This window comes from Salmo trutta, chromosome 35 (genome assembly GCF_901001165.1).
Source record: "Salmo trutta chromosome 35, fSalTru1.1, whole genome shotgun sequence".
NCBI classification, from domain to species: Eukaryota; Metazoa; Chordata; class Actinopteri; order Salmoniformes; family Salmonidae; genus Salmo; species Salmo trutta.
This window is the reverse complement of record NC_042991.1, coordinates 25,619,272-25,636,013: the sequence shown is the minus strand read 5'-3', so window position 1 is coordinate 25,636,013 and position 16,742 is coordinate 25,619,272. Positions and strand designations below refer to the sequence as shown.

Genomic DNA, 16,742 nt, shown 5'->3' with positions numbered 1-16,742 from the left:
TTGGTTGAAAATACCTGGATTTCTGCATAAATTGGTCATAACATTTAATCTGATCTGCATCTAGGTCACAACAATAGACAAACACAGTCTGCTTAAACTAATAACACACAAAGAATTATACGTTTTCATGTCTTTAATGAACACACCGTGTAAACATTCACAGCGCAGGGTGGGGAAAGTATGTGAACCCTTGGATTTAATAACTGGTTGACCCTCCTTTGGCAGCAATAACCTCAACCAAACATTTTCTGTAGTTGTGGATCAGACCTGCACCACGGTCAGGAGGATTTTTTGACCATTCCTCTTTACAAAACTGTTTCAGTTCAGCAATATTCTTGGGATGTCTGGTGTGAACTGCTCTCTTGAGGTCATGCCACAGCATCTCAATCAGGTTCAGGTCAGGACTCTGACTGGGCCACTCCAGAAGGCGTACATTTGTCTTTCTGGCTTTTAGAGATAATTTTGTTACCCTTTCCAGCTTTATGCAAGTCAACAATTCTTCATCTAAGGTCTTCTGAGATCTATCAGGCAATGCTTCTTGTGAATAGCAAACTCAAAAGCTCTAACCAACATCTCCAATCTCGTCGCATTGATTGGACTCCAGGTTAGTTGACTCCTGACTCCAATTATCTTTTGGAGAAGTCATTAGCCTAGGGGTTCACATACTTTTCCCAACCTACACTGTGAATGTTTAAATGATGTATTCAATATAGACAAGAAAAATACAATAATTTGTGTGTTATTAGTTTAAGCACACTGTGTTTGTCTATTGTTGTGACTTAGATGAAGATCAAAACAAATTTGATGACCAATTTATGCAGAAATTCCAAATGGTTCACATACTTTTTCTTACCACTGTACCTTCCCTTTCACATGATGTATTGTTTAAATGGACCCAATCAAACAACAAATGCAGGAGTAAACCAGTCTGTTATGAACTAGGGCAGTCCTTAATTGGGGTATCTGTTCAAATAAAGCAAGTGTTGAAATGTTCTTATTCTGTACACACATTGAAGAAAAAAAACAAAGAAGAAAAAACAAAGGAGAGGCGTGTTTCCATCATAACATTTCCCAAGCGGTTACCGAGTCTATTCTGGCGTCTGACGATATGGTCATGTGACGTCATGTGGAGGCAGAGTGTGTTTGTTACACCCATACTGTGGAGACAGCTTGTCATGGTTATTCATGTTGTCAACCCGATGTATCACTGTGTGTCAGAAGAATATCTCAGAGCAATAGCTCTCTCTTGCTACTAAACAATACCTTTGAAATATTCGCTAGTGCATTCCTTCACTTCTCTGCTGGGAGAGAAAAGATAGAAAGGAGGGGTCAGGTGGTTGTTTCCCATCTGATTACCGCCATCCCAAATACAAATCAACAGCTAGGAAAAACATAGTCAGTTGCTGCCGTAGTTAAAACACCAATTCCTCTGTTGTTGATCAATAGATTAGTTGGGAGACCGTTAAAAAAAGGGAAATAAAAAATAAATAACATCTAAATTCACCATTATGTATTTTATCTTTAATAAGAAACTGAAATGAAAGCTAAGGCACTACATGGGGATATCTAACAGGATCTATAAGTTATTCAATCCAATATTTTTAGTTAAGAGGGCCTGTAAGAGGCTGATAATCAAATGGTCACAGATAAGAGGGGCTTTTCAAATGTCTGTCTCTCTGAGGGGTGAGGAAGGGGGCGGGTTGTAGTCATGAAGGACCTCGCTCTGCAAGCCACATAGATACACTGTTACACTGGCCCGGCCCACCCCCGCTGTGTGGTGCGGCCCGGTTGGGTCTCTTTGGAGCAGTACAGGGCATGAGTCTGTGTCTGGGTCATGGGGGTGTTTCCAGCTCTGTCTGTGGGCCCCCAGGGCACAGCGGTCCAGAAACGTTTCTTTTGTGACAGGATGCTGGATGCTGTTACACAGAGCTGGAAGACAAGATACACACAGACAGGAAGTTAGTTCAGACATGATGATGGACCCTTCCTGGGCTTGGTCCACCTCTAATGCAGGCTGTTTCTGCAGTTACATGAAAAAAATACAATAAATCCAGGCCATGTTCACTTCATAGTGGAGGTAGTATTAAACCCTTTGACCAGCACTGTTGCAGCTGTACCTTGCATTTACATCTGAAACCCTGTGCATGTGACTAATAAACTCTCAAAATCTCTAAACCTTTTCCTTACCTCAGGGCACAAGTGTACTCCAGCAACTAAACTACAATATAACTCCTCAAATTCCATTAAAGAAGATTCAGTAACTTAAAAATACATATTTTTTATGTTTGGACTGCCTTGACATTTGCAGTTATAAGGTTGGCAGAATTCAAGCATTAAACATAGATTTGGGAAACCAAGAAGATAAAAAGCCTTGAAGCGTAGAAGAAAGAGTATGGTATTCAATCAGTGGACATTTCTACAATAAAATAAACACAATAAAATAAACATAATAATCTCACACACACACACACACACACACACACACACACACACACACACACACACACAGACACACACACACACACACACACACACACACACACACACACACACACACACACACGAGTAATGCAAAAAAACTGGCATTAAAGTAAGACGGCATGTGTGAAATATAGATGAAGTAAGCCATTAATCTAATAGGCCCAGTGATTGTCTTATTGCAGACAGAGATAAAGAGGCTGTAGATATTAATACAGATTGCTCCAGGGCTGGCCAGGCAGGCAGGTACTCTCACCCAGCTGTGAGCCAAATAGCCCACTACTTACAACTACACTGAACAAAAATATAAACGCAACATGTTGGTCCCATGTTTCATGAGCTGAAATTAATTCCAGAAATTCTCCATATGCACACATTTCGTGCACAAATTTATTTACATCACTGTTAGTGAAAATGTCTCCTTTGTCAAGGTAATCTATCCACCTGACAGGTGTGGCATATGAAGAAGCTGATTAAACAGGTGCACCATGGTCATTAAACAGGTGCACCATGTGCTGGGGACAATAAAAGGCCACTTCAAAATGTGCAGTTTTGTCACACAACACAATGCCAAGTTTTAAAAGGAGCTTGTAATTGGAATGCTGACTTGCAGGATTGTCTACCAGAGCGGTTGCCAGAGAATTTCATGTTCATTTTTCTACCATAAGCTGCCTCCAACGTCGTTTTAGTGAATTTGGCAGTACGTCCAACTGGCCTTACAACCACAGACCACATGTAACCACGCTAGCTCAGGACCTCCACACCCGGCTTCTTCACCTGCGGGATCGTCTGAGGGGGTGTGGGGGGGGGGGGGGGGTGCTTCCGAGTATTACTGTATGTAATTAAGTCTTTTTGTGGGGAAAAACTCATTCTGGCTGGGCCTTGCTCCCCAGTGGGTAGACCTGGCTCCCATATACAGTTGAAGTCAGAAGTTTACATACACTTAGGTTGGAGTCATTCAAATTTGTTTTCAACCACTCCACAAATGTCTTGTTAACAAACTATAGCATTGGCAAGTCGGTTAGGACATCTACTTTGTGCATGACACAAGTAATTTTTCCAACAATTGTTTACAGGCAGATTATTTCACTTATAATTCACTGTATCACAATTCCAGTGGGTCAGAAGTTTACATACACTAAGTTGACTGTGCCATTAAACAGCTTGGAAAAATCCAGAAAATGATGACATGGCTTTATAAGCTTCTGATTGACTCAAATGGTGTCAATTAGCCTATTAGAGGTGTACCTTTGGATGTATTTCAAGGTCTACCTTCAAACTCAGTGCCTCTTTGCTTGACATCATGGAAAAAGCTAAAGAAATCAGCCAAGGCCTCAGAAAAAAATTGTAGACCTCCACAAGTCTGGTTCATCCTTGGGAGCAATTTCCAAATGCCTCAAGGTACCACGTTCATCTGTACAAACAATAGTACGCAAGTATAAACACCATGGGACCACGCAGCCGTCATACCGTTCAGGAAGAAGACGCATTCTGTCTCCTAGAGATGAATGCACTTGGTGCGAAAAGTGCAAATCAATCCCAGAACAACAGCAAAAGACCTTGTGAAGATGCTGGAGGAAAAAGGTACAAAAGTATCTATATCCACATAACCTGGCCGCTCAGCAAGGAAGAAGCCACTGCTCCAAAACCGCCATAAAAAAGCCAGACTATGGATTGCAACTGCAAATGGGGACAAATATTGTACTTTTTGGAGAAATGTCCTCTGGTCTGATGAAACAAAAATAGAACTGTTTGGCCATAATGACCATCGTTATGTTTGGAGGAAAAAGGGGGAGGCTTGCAAGCCGAAGAACACCATCCCAACCGTGAAGCACGGGGTGGCAGCATCATGTTGTGGGGGTGCTTTGCTGCAGGAGGGCCTGGTGCACTTCACAAAATAGATGGCATCATGAGGGAGGAAAATTATGTGGATATATTGAAGCAACATCTCAAGACATCAGTCAGGAAGTTAAAGCTTGGTCGCAAATGGGTCTTCCAAATGGACAATGACCCCAAGCATACTTCCAAAGTTGTGGCAAAATGGCTTAAGGACAACAAAGTCAAGGTATTGGAGTGGTCACCACAAAGCCCTGACCTCAATCCTATAGAAAATGTGTGGCAGAACAGAAAATGCGTGTGCGAGCAAGGAGGCCTACAAACCTGACTCAGTTACACCAGCTCTGTTAGGAGGAATGGGCCAAAATTCACCCAACTTATTGTGGGAAGCTTGTGGAAGGCTACCCGAAATGTTTGACCCAAGTTAAAAAAATTAAAAAGGCAATGCTACCAAATACAAATTGAGTGTATGTAAACTTCTGATCCACTGGGAATGTGATGAAAGAAATAAAAGCTGAAATAAATAATTCTCTCTACTATTATTGTGACATTTCACATTCTTAAAATAAAGTGGTGATCCTAACTGACCTAAAACAGGGAATTTTTACTAGGATTAAATGTCAGGAATTGTGAAAAACTAAATTTAAAAGTATTTGGCTAAGGTGTATGTAAACTTCCAACTTCAACTGTAGGTGGACCTATTCCCTCCCAAGACCACCCATGGCTGCACCCCTGCCCAGTCATTTTAAATCCATAGATTAGGGCCTAATTCATTAATGACAATTGACTGATTTCCTTATATGAACTGTAACTCAGTAAAATCTTTGTTGCGTTTATATTTTTGTTCAGTATGTGGCTAGCTACTTAATTGACTTCAAATTGGGGAGAATCAATTGATTTGATTTTGAATGGCTGCTCACTCATCCATGGCTGTGTCGTAGGAGTTGGAGAAGCTCTTGTCCACCCTGTGTCACATGAGCACCCAGGTGTCTTTGTTAAAGGACCACTCGATTATCTTGTTGTCGTACTGCTTCAGCTCCTTCGAGGCCTAGAGAAGGAGAAAGGAGTCAAAGTGGTTGGTTTAGAATGTCAACATTTACTGGATATTATTTCCAGTATATTATACAGTCTACAATCATTCTGGTCCTCCTATCGCAATACTGGAACTTACATTATACAGCAATATAACGGTTTGACAATTGAATTAAGAATGTACTGTACACTTTGAATTATGAGTCAGGCAAGACATTTGTGTATCGGTTACCCATTTGTCATGAGCTTGATTTGCCTAGCTTCCCCTAGCTGCTGTTCTCAAACACTTGTGCTCTAAAGTAGCTGGATTTCATCACACCAAAGACAGACACATTCTACTGAATGCAAACAGCTGATGGTAATACAGGAACACTTTATTAAGAAACTCATCATCAACTTGCGCTTTAGCTTCACTGATATTGACTGTTCTGTTCAACAAATCATGAATCATTGAGTATGTATCTATATGGGTGAGGTGGTGCTAAAGGAGATACAGAGAGGGGAGCAGAGCTGCACTGGACCTCCAGGGCTCAGAGGACTGGCGAGGGCCCACTGCCAGGCTGCCCCTGAGCAGATGAAGGCCCGGCAGACACCAGGGAGTGGGCGGCTCTGCCAGGAACACACCACCGTGCCTGGCAAGAGGACCGAGCGCTCCGTAAAAGCCTGTCTGCTCCTGGAGAGAAGGGCATCTGGGTGCTCAAGTGGGGAGGGAGTGTGGATGAAAGTGTGTTGATGACTGTGTGTGAAGAGAGGGAGGCGTCATGCTCAGAACACATCACACCACACCACAGTTTGCATGACCATGAGAAAAGTGGGATGAAACCACAATTATACACATTAGACCTACGGGTACATGTTGTCACACTACCCTCATCACCAGTGTCTGTACCAACTGCCAGAGAAGATGGCTGACGTTTTACATGCTCCTAATCAACTGTGCAATTTTGTTCTGCACTGTTGGTTAAGGGCTTGTAAGTAAGCATTTCACGGTAAGGTCTATTCGGCACATGTGACAAATAAACTTTGATTTGAAGTAGCAGCACTGTACTATTAAAATGAATGAGAACAAGCACACATTTAGCTGTCAAGATCTGTTGATTCAGTTCCATTTCCAAACCAAACTATTATTTCAGACCTTCCGAATAACAGCTGAGAGACAAAACTCTGGAGAAGAGACAGAATGGGCGATGCTCAGAGTTTAACACAAAGCCAAGAGAGCTGCCAAATAACAATGCAGGAGGCAACTTTTTGGCAGGCAGGGATGAGTCTGTCCTGTTTGCTGTGGTGTTTTCTGGGATCCCTTCCCTAGGTGTGTGTGTGTGTGTGTGTGTGTGTGTGTGAGACATGCTGGCTGCCATGTCTCCCCTCCCACCGCTTGGTGTTTAATCCATCCAAATCCACTTCATTATGGTCTCACACCTGCAGCCAGCTAGTAGGTGACTCTGGCGAAGGACCCCCCCCCAGCTATTATTATGTGTAATGCCGGTGTATTCAACCTCACATCATAGTAATAACTACGACAATCTATCCTCCATACCCCTCTATTCCAATCATGGCGTTTGGAACCAGAAACTTGGCTATTTGGGAAAAATAATATTGTGCTTCATCATACCATTATGCCAAGCGGTTGCCTCCGGTGAGCTTGTGATTAGTTTTCAGAGCACAAAAATTCTTAGAGAAATATCAAGTTAGACTGATCTTAAATAAAAATCGTATGCCCATCCAAAGTACCCTACAGCTCACGGTATTTGATTCTACCAGACAGGTGTCAATAGTCTAGACTTAGTAGTTTCTACCAGTAGTGCACTACATAGGAAATAGGGTGCCATATAGGATGCATCCAGTGTCTGTCTGTATGCCCCCAACTGTCCTCCCGTTGGCCTTCTGAGGGCATACTGATTACAGCAGAGAGGACAAGTAGAGCCTACTGCTTTATGAGCTGGAGGGGATTTTATGACAAAGCTCCCTGGTCGCTGCGGCGTTGTGAAGACTTGTTGTATTACTGAGCCTTTACAAGTCAGATGTTGACAGAGGAAGGCATTCTATTACACGGCCAGGATATTTCTCATTCCCCTCCGTCTGGGCGGATCTTTCTTTCATTCTGGACTTAATCAAAGCTGGCCCGGAGGTCTGGGACTCTGTGGTGGCACTTGGGTCCCTTTTAATAAGAAAGCAGTGCTCTGTATAGACGGAGGACTGTTATACGATGCAGGGGATGCTGATGCAGGAACTCTGAGACCGTGTAGGTGTCGATAGACAACAATCACAATTCAAGGTTAACACAGTCCTTTGATATCGACACATAAATAAAAGGCTGCTCTTAGCTATTGATATGATATGAGACAGACGGCCCCTAGCGACCTTTGTGTTGCTATGATGATGTGACGGTTAGGCGCAGGAAGGACTGTGCCATTAATTTCAGCCTCCCAACCAAACCCATCCCATCTGTAGGGATGTCAACATCATGACTCAGCTAAGAACAACAGCGCATTAACGCCTCTACACATCCACCTCATGCGCTATTGAGTAGTCTTATTCTACTAGATGCTTTGTAATTACACAGAATTACTGATAACCCCAGGAACTGTAATAGCCGTGTAGAGGCTGAAACTGTTTTAAATGGGAACACCGTTAACAGTTTCGCACTGTGCCATTACTTGTTGTCAATGTCTGGCTACTGGAGGGTCATACCAATCGTTACCCACTTCTCTCAAAGACGGATAATAATGTATTTGAAATTAGAGGAAGAGGCGTGAGTACACACTAATTGGTAGACTAAAGCAGAAAGCTAAGTTGAGAATTTTGAGGAAAGGTGTGACTGATAAGCTAAAGACAAAGCATCCAAACAAAACCACACTAACAACAAGTCAACACAGACAGAGGCTGTTGTACCCATGCAAACTTTTAAAAGATACCAATTTGTTTGGTTTGGGAGATAAGACTGTGAAGGGTATATTGAGTTGTGTCTCCATTAAAGAAAGTCAATTATATACTGGAAAATATCCAGGGCCTTAAAATAACAAACTGGCATCTCCTAAGAGGCGGCTTCTGTACTCGACAAAAAATAACTATTGCAATTACCTAACAATTAAAGCATATCAAATTAAAGTGTGTTTGGCAAATTATTCTTCCTGAAATGACTGAGGAGTTGAGTCGGAAATTACCCAAACAATCTCGAGGTACCTACGCATACAGAAAATGTATCCCATTAACTCAGATATAAGCATTCAACAGTGAAACTGAGATAAGAGCCCCCCCGTAAATGCATCGATGAATAAAAAGATGGATCACTATCTGGGAAGGTGACGAACACATTTGCACACTCCCACACTGCCTGCCATCAAAGGGTCCTCTCGTTTCCCTGCTACCGGCTGCTTTCACTAGAAACGGTAATGTCTGACTTCAACAGATCTGTCATGGATGGTGCAGCGGGCTATGTATGATTAATGAGTTAGCTCCTCTTCCACAGGCCTCATATGGCTCTGCTCTGTATAGGGAGCCTGGTACTCTACCAGACCCAGAGACACTCTACGAATAAAGTTAAATGAGACATAAGTGGGCATTAACTTGAACAGGCTTTTAACAAATGCCATACAGAAAGCTTGTGTGGTGGAGAAAATTCCATGATTGGCCACACAGTAGAGTGCATTGGAGGGAATATCTGTGAAAATCTTTTAAATTTATAAAATCTATAACCTTTTCATGTCTCAAGAAAGGTTGAGTATCCAACTTTGGGTTTATCGATGATGTTTACATGAGCCGGGTACTGGTGTGTTGGATGCAGACTGTATGTATGACATTTCTATGGCATATTATATAATTCCTAAATCTTTACCATGGAGTCTTCGTTGTAAATCCCTGTTAAAAACAAAGGCTCACTTGGTGTTTTTAGGCAAACATTTGTAAGGGCTTGGGCTTACAGCATTTCCTTGTGTGTGTAGGTGAGGTTGAATTTAGTAGCACATCCAGCTCCTTGTCTCACCGTCTTTGTAAAGGGCATGTCATAGCTGCTGACGTAGAGCAATCCAACAGTCTTGGGGAGCAACATGCAAAGACAAAACATCTTCATTAACACCTCCAGACTCCCTGAGGTCACACCCTAAGCGCCAAGCCCCACACAGACAATATCCCCTGCTCCTTAATGAGAGAGGGAACAACGTTTCTCAGAGAGTTAGCTTACTACAACACACCACTGTTAACCAGCTAGAGACCTGGCCGTGTGGTGCCAGGACAGCAACCTCTCCCTCAACGTGATCAAGACAAAGGAGATGATTGTCAACTACAGGAAAAAGAGGACCCGAGCACGGCCCCATTCTCATTGACGGGCTGCAGTGGAGCAGGTTGAGAGCTTCAAGTTCCTTGGTGTCCACATCACCAACAAACTAACATGGTCCAAGCACACGATGACAGTCATGAAGCGGGCACGACAAAACCTTTCCTCCTCAGGAGACTGAAAAGACTTGGCATGGGTCCTCAGACTCTCAAAAGGTTCTACAGCTGCACCATCGAGAGCATCCTGACTGGTTGCATCACTGCTCGGCAAGCGGTACCGGAGCGCCAAGTCTAGGTCCAAGAGGCTTCTAAACAGCTTCTACCCCCAAGCCATAAGACTCCTGAACATCTAGTCAAATGGCTACCCAGACAATTTGCATTGCCCCCCTCCCCTCTCCACACCACTGCCACTCTCTGTTGTCATCTATGCATAGACACTTTAATAACTCTACCTACATGTACATACTACCTCAACTAACCGGTGCCCCCGCACATTGACTCTGTACCGGCCCCCCCTGTATATATTGTTATTTTTTACTGCTGCTCTTTAATTACTTGTTACTTTTATCTCTTATTCTTATCCATTGTTGTTGAAACTGCACTGTTGGTTAGGGGCTCGTAAGTAAGCATTTCACTGTAACCTGTTGTATTCGGCGCATGTGACTAATACAATTAAATTTGATTTAGTAACAGAATGAAAAAGCGCTCTTTAATTGGAATCACACCTCCCATCCCCTCTCTCTGGGTGTGTCACATTAATACCTCCTTTCTCCTAAAGTGAGCATTTGTTCCTATACCAGTCATTTCCTTCCAAATTAGTGAAGGGAAGTGAAGAAATACACTTGTATACACTTTGGGAAGAACTGGAGATGATTGGGATGTAGCCAATCTCTCAGTGCATCTGGAGGCTTCAACATGTAGGTTACCCAACGCAAACACACGACGGCGACGATGCCATGTCTGGAGGACAATTATAGCTCCATTCAAAACCACACAGGCATCAAACTGACCACCTGCTTGCAACGACTTTACATTCTTTCCCTACATCATCCGTCTGTCTTTAGGTCAGCTATATTAATTGTGACTTCTGATTGCCAGCTGTGAGCACTCAGCAGTTAATGCACCGTAATGTGGCGCAGAATCAGGGTTTTTGCTGTGTGTGTGTGAAGCTTTGTGTGTATGTGAGGCCCCAAACAAGCCCCCCCGTCCTGTGACCATGTGCTTTTCCGTCTCATCCCAGGGTTCACGCCCCACAGCTGGCCTTAATGACACACTGACACACCCCCTGCCTGGCTACTCATGGTTATTTCAGGAAGCATTGTCTGCTTTTGTTACGCACCCAAACCCTCCTCCCCAGACCTAAATACTGTTACTGATGATACCGCCACTGGCTTCCTGTTCCTGGCTCTCCCTAACTAGTGAGAAGCACAGGCGGAAATGAGGGGGCTATCTGGGCTGATCTGATGTTCAAACCGCAGTGGCAGGGTTCTACACTAACTTTAAAAATTAGTGTCACTGGTGCTACCAACTTTTTCAGATGGCACAAACACATGACTTGGTCGCACCAATTTATTTAATAAAAAATGATATTGATAATGACCTGACCGGTGTCCCATAACGCGCCTGTATTCCATACAAAATTAGGCTAATAATGACGAGCCATCTTTTACATTAGCATACCCTTGTGTTCTTACATTGATTTGGATAGATTTACTGTAACAGCAAATTAAACAGACTTCAGATTTCAGTGCGCCATGTGTTCTTTACTGCGAAATCCTCTAGAGGGCAACATTTGAAAAAACAATACTTAATACCAAAACGATACCACGGCAGACAAAAAGAAAGCGAGAAGAAGGACCCATTTCCCCCATTTTTGTTGAAAGGTTTTTGCTCTCAAAATCACACTTTTTTAATAGAAAAACAACTATGCTTAAAACACATCAGGGGACCACTTTTGAGGTCTGTAGATGCCAGACAGTTGTGTTTGGCCAGCACACTTGTGATTGATGCAAATAATTATGATTCTTCCAGGTAGGCATAGGCTACTTTGTAGTTACCTTTTAATTGCCTTTCCATCTTCCCAAAGAAGGTTAGGCTATCATTAGCACACACAGGGCTCGACACAGGGTCGGCCATAGCCTTTTGGGAACGCTAAGCGAGATTTGGTTGGGGGGCTCCCCACCTTGCGGCAAAACATTATAGTGCCCCCCCCCCCCCCCCCTTGACAGTAGAGAAAAAAACATTCCAAATTGCACCAGGTGTATTATACTATTCTAATAGTAATTTGAGACCCTGATTGAATTGCGCATCGCAAATATTCAACCAAGACATTGAACTTTTTAAATACATCGTTTGCATACCTATTCTTGCATTAGAATTTACTGACTGCTAGAGATCATAACTTGGAACATCTTTCCTATACAGTTGAAGTCAGAAGTTTACATACACCTTAGTTAAATACATTTAAATTCAGTTTTTCACAATTCCTGACATTTAATCCTAGTAAAAAAATCCCAACTTTAGGTCAGTTAGGATCACCACTTTATTTTAAGAATGTGAAATGTCAGAATAATAGTAGAGAGAATGATTTATTTCAGCTTTTATTTCTTTCATCACATTCCCAGTGGGTCAGAAGTTTACATACACTCAATTAGCATTTGGTAGCATTGCCTTTAAATTGCTTAACTTGGGTCAGACGTTTCGGGTAGCCTTCCACAAGCTTCCCACAATAAGTTGGGTGAATTTTGGCCCATTCCTCCTGACAGAGCTGGTGTAACTGAGTCAGGTTTGTAGGCCTCCTTGCTCACACACGCTTTTTCAGTTCTGACCACAAATGTTCTATAGGATTGAGGTCAGGGCTTTGTGATGGCCACTCCAATACCTTGACTTTGTAGTCCTTAAGCCATTTGTCCATTGTCCATTTGGAAGACCCATTTGCGACCAAGCTTTAACTTCCTGACTGATGTCTTGAGATGTTGCTTCAATATATCCACATAAATTTTCCATCCTCATGATGCCATCTATTTTGTGACGTGCACCAGACCCTCCTGCAGCAAAGCACCCCCACAACATGATGCTGCCACCCCGTGCTTCACGGTTGGGATGGTGTTCTTCGGCTTGCAAGCATCCCCCTTCTTCCTCCAAACATAACGATGGTCATTATGGCCAAACAGTTCTATTTTTGCTGCATCAGACCTGCGGACATTTCTCCAAAAACTACGATCTTTGTCCCCATTTGCAGTTGCAAACCGTAGTCTGGCTTTTTTTATGGTGCTTTGGAGCAGTGGCATCTTCCTTGCTGAGCAGCCTTTCAGGTTATGTCGATATAGGACTTGTTTTACTGTGGATATAGATACTTTTGTACCGGTTTCCTCCAGCATCTTCACAAGGGCTTTTGCTGTTGTTCTGGGATTTATTTGCACTTTTCGCACCAAAGTACGTTCATCTCTAGGAGACAGAACGCGTCTCCTTCCTGAGCGGTATGACGGCTGCGTGGTCCCATGGTGTTTATACTTGCGTACTATTGTTTGTACAGATGAACGTGGTACCTTCAGGTGTTTGGAAAGTGCTCCCGAGGATGAACCAGACTTGTGGAGGTCTACAATTTTCTTTCTGAGGTCTTGGCTGATTTATTTAGATTTTCCCATGATGTCAAGCAAGGAAGCACTGAGTTTGAAGGTAGGCCTTGAAATACATCCACAGGTACACCTCTAATTGACTCAAATTATGTCAATTAGCCTATCAGAAGCTTCTAAACCCATGACATCATTTTCTGAAATTTTACAAGCTGTTTAAAGGCACAGTCATCTTAGTGTATGTAAACTTCTGACCCATTGGAATTGTGATACAGTGAATTATAAGTGAAATAATCTGTCTGTAAACAATTGTTGGAAAAATTACTTGTGTCTTATGTAACCGATTTGAAATGGCTAGCTAGTTAGCGGTGGTGCGCGCTAATAGCGTTTCAATCGGTGACGTCACTCGCTCTGAGACCTTGAAGTAGTTGTTCCCCTTGCTCTGCAAGGTCCGTGGCTTTTGTGGCGCGATGGGTAACGATGCTTCGAGGGTGGCTGTTGTCGATGTGTGCAGAGGGTCCCTGGTTCGAGCCCAGGTTGGGGCGAGGAGAGGGACGGAAGCTATACTGTTACACATACACTAAGTAGATGTCCTAACCGACTTGCCAAAACTATAGTTTGTTAACAAGAAATTTGTGGAGTGGTTGAAAAACAAGTTTGAATGACTCCTACCTAAGTGTATGTAAACTTCCGACTTCAACTGTACCTACCCCTACCCACTGTCGAGCTGCTCCACGCAACAACCAGCTGTTTAAGAGCTGCACGCTCTCTCTGACCGACAGATTACCTATAGGCTATAAGTGTGGAGCTCACGTGATAAATAATCAACATAATGAACGCATAAAAAAGCTTCGGAAATCCATGTTTTTTAAAAATGAATTATATAGCCTAGATTAAAAATAGCATTATTACAATATTATTTTCACTGAGGATTTGTGACTCCCGGCAGAGGATTTCCTGCCGGGAGTCACACACAGACGGGGGCATTTCTGTGTCGTTGTTGCCTCTTCAGAAAGTTGGTTTATTTTTTGTCAATTGCACATTACTGTTTGAATAAATCCTGATAATAACCACAAAAAAAGCAAATTGTGAACCAAAAACTAACGTGACCAGGTAAAAAAAATTCACTGGCACCCAATAAAAATTGTCGCACTGGTGGCAAACGCCACTGTTTTGGCTGCAGTATCGAACCCTGAGTGGATAGATTTCATCTCACCCACCATGTTGGGTCACCCTGTTGGAGGCTGCCTTTTGGGTATGAAGTGGTTTGGGTAGGCAGAGCACTCATTAGGGGGGGGGCTGCCTCTCCACTCCCTCTTGGGGGGGGGGGGGGGGGGGGCTGCCTCTCCACTCCCTCTTCCTCTGTAATGACGGTGAGGAGAGGGGAGGCAGGAAGCAGCCGTCAACACCACCATGGAGCCCTCCGGCCATCCATGAACTGAGGGAAACAACTGCAGAGCAACCCTGAGTTCACAACATAACCTTTCACTTCACACCCGCCCGCACTCACACACTTTACCCATCCTCTGTCTGACATAAAACATTCCTAAAATAGCCTACTTTGCCGTCGTAAACTGTATGGTCTGTGTATTTACCAAGACCTCTGGTCACTGACAAAAAAGTTAAACCATGACAAAAAGTTAAATTGTATTGACATGGTGATCCGAAAATAACCTGGATGTTGTCAATTTTTTGTTTGATCAAAGTCATTGAGGCAGACTGCAAGACTGATGCTGTGAAATGATGGACTGCCTGTGGCCTATTGTTTGTCATTTCAATTTCTGAATCTAAGTTGATGTTCCACTGCAATCTGAATGTGTTACTCTGTGTTATTAAGCATTTCATGCTGCATTTGATGATTGATTCATTGATTTGAATCAGTCCCAGATAAAAACGACCTAAAATCCACTGAGTAAAGGTGATAATAATGTGCTGATTACATTTATGGCCTACATTACTTAAATCTAATGAAACACATTGGGAACGGGACTTAGTATGAACCCCAAATCACAGAGCGCAACAGTCAACAGGTCAGCTCTTCTATATTCAAATGGCATTTGTCCAACAAGCTCCAAATGGACTGGGGCTGAGCTGTCAGCAAGGGCTGTGGGCCACATGGCCATTCCCGATAACTTGTTATACATGCAGAACAGTCATTTCTCAGAGTGAAAACAGTCCAAATTAACATGTTTTGCCCTGCACATCTCCTTCTGAGTGCTGAGCGTGTTGGAACCAGATGAACCTCTGACTACATCCCAAATGGCACTCTATTCCCTATATAGTGCACTTCTTTTGACCAGGGCCCATAGGGGTCTTGTCAAAAGTAGTGAACTACATAGGGAATATGGTGCTATTGAAGACGCACACTCTGTCTCTTCTCAATGCAGCTGGCTGAGAGGCTGGACCGGGTCTGTAAAGCCTCTAACCCATGCCCGCCGGCTATAAGCTGCAAGGCCACCAAGCCCAGCCTATTCTCACTGGGGTTCTGCTCAGCAGCTGGTAAAAGTGGAACATTGAGATTCTACTTTTATCAGCTTGTTTGTGTCCGACAACTGGAATTTCATTTCAGACGGAATGAATGTTTACACAAGCACAAATTCCTCCAAGCTTTAATCCAAAAAATCCACAAAGAAGTTTGAGAGACATTGTTTCCCCATGACATGGAAAATGGTTTGCATTCTCTCCCTACATCGTCTATGTCCATTTTTTAAAATGGTGACTTCTGATTTCCAGGTGTGAGCACACAGCAGTTAATCCACTGTATTGTGGTGCAGAATCAAATACGTCTGGTCCTTGGGAAGCAGGTCCAGTCCATCTTTACGCCCTGGCTGCCGGCCTTCATATATCTCACAGGTTTTATTCATTTAATGACCAACGATTGGTTGAATTTACAATGACATATGTAGAAACTGTTTTAATGGACCGATTCGAGGTAGCCAATGTCTCTCCATAATTCAAGTTGCTACGGTAAAAACCTATGTGCCTCTTCCATGCCCACCTGGGAAAACTCCCTTTATCATTTGCTGTCTCTTTCCCTCACTGTCTTGTTCTCTCGCACTCTGTCTTCTTCCTCTCTATCCTCTAACTATCCACCCTTTTCTCTCAGCTTCTCAACCTGTTTTTCAGTCGAGGTAATGAAAGTGGTGAGACTGTAAGCTGCTTCTTCTCTGAAGCACAGAGAGCAGAGAAACGCTGAGGGATGGAGTGCGTGGGCAGATAAAAACAAGCGCTCGTTCCTTCTCTGTCTCCTCTAACAAAGACAAAGACAGACTTAATGACCTGGACCACTACCACTGGGCTCTGAGGAGGAGCAGTACACTGCCAGCTAACAGCTCTTTCAGAACTACATCAGAACATTCTCAAACAGGATGGAACAATGATCACTTGTGCTCTCAAAAGTAGAGACAGAGACGGAAGCCTGGCAACACTGGCATGCCAGAGTCTGGTGTAGCGGTCTAAGCTCCTCACACACACTACCGTTCAAAAGTTTGGGGTCACTTAAAAATTAACTTGTTTTTGAAAGAAAAGCACATTTTTTGTCCATTAAAA

At 43.1% G+C, this 16,742-nt stretch overlaps 1 long non-coding RNA gene across 1 annotated transcript in view; it reads right to left on the bottom strand.

Moving 5' to 3' along the window:
* Nucleotides 1–1,840: 1,840 nt before the first annotated feature.
* The window catches only part of LOC115174927 (uncharacterized), a 96,687-nt gene continuing 81,785 nt past the window's right edge, over nt 1,841–16,742 (bottom strand). Inside the window, exons 4-5 of the long non-coding RNA XR_003871886.1 lie at nt 5,235–5,362; nt 1,841–1,929 (exon numbers count right to left, since the gene is read on the bottom strand). This is a non-coding gene — a long non-coding RNA (uncharacterized LOC115174927). The remainder of the gene's footprint in view (nt 1,930–5,234; nt 5,363–16,742) is intronic.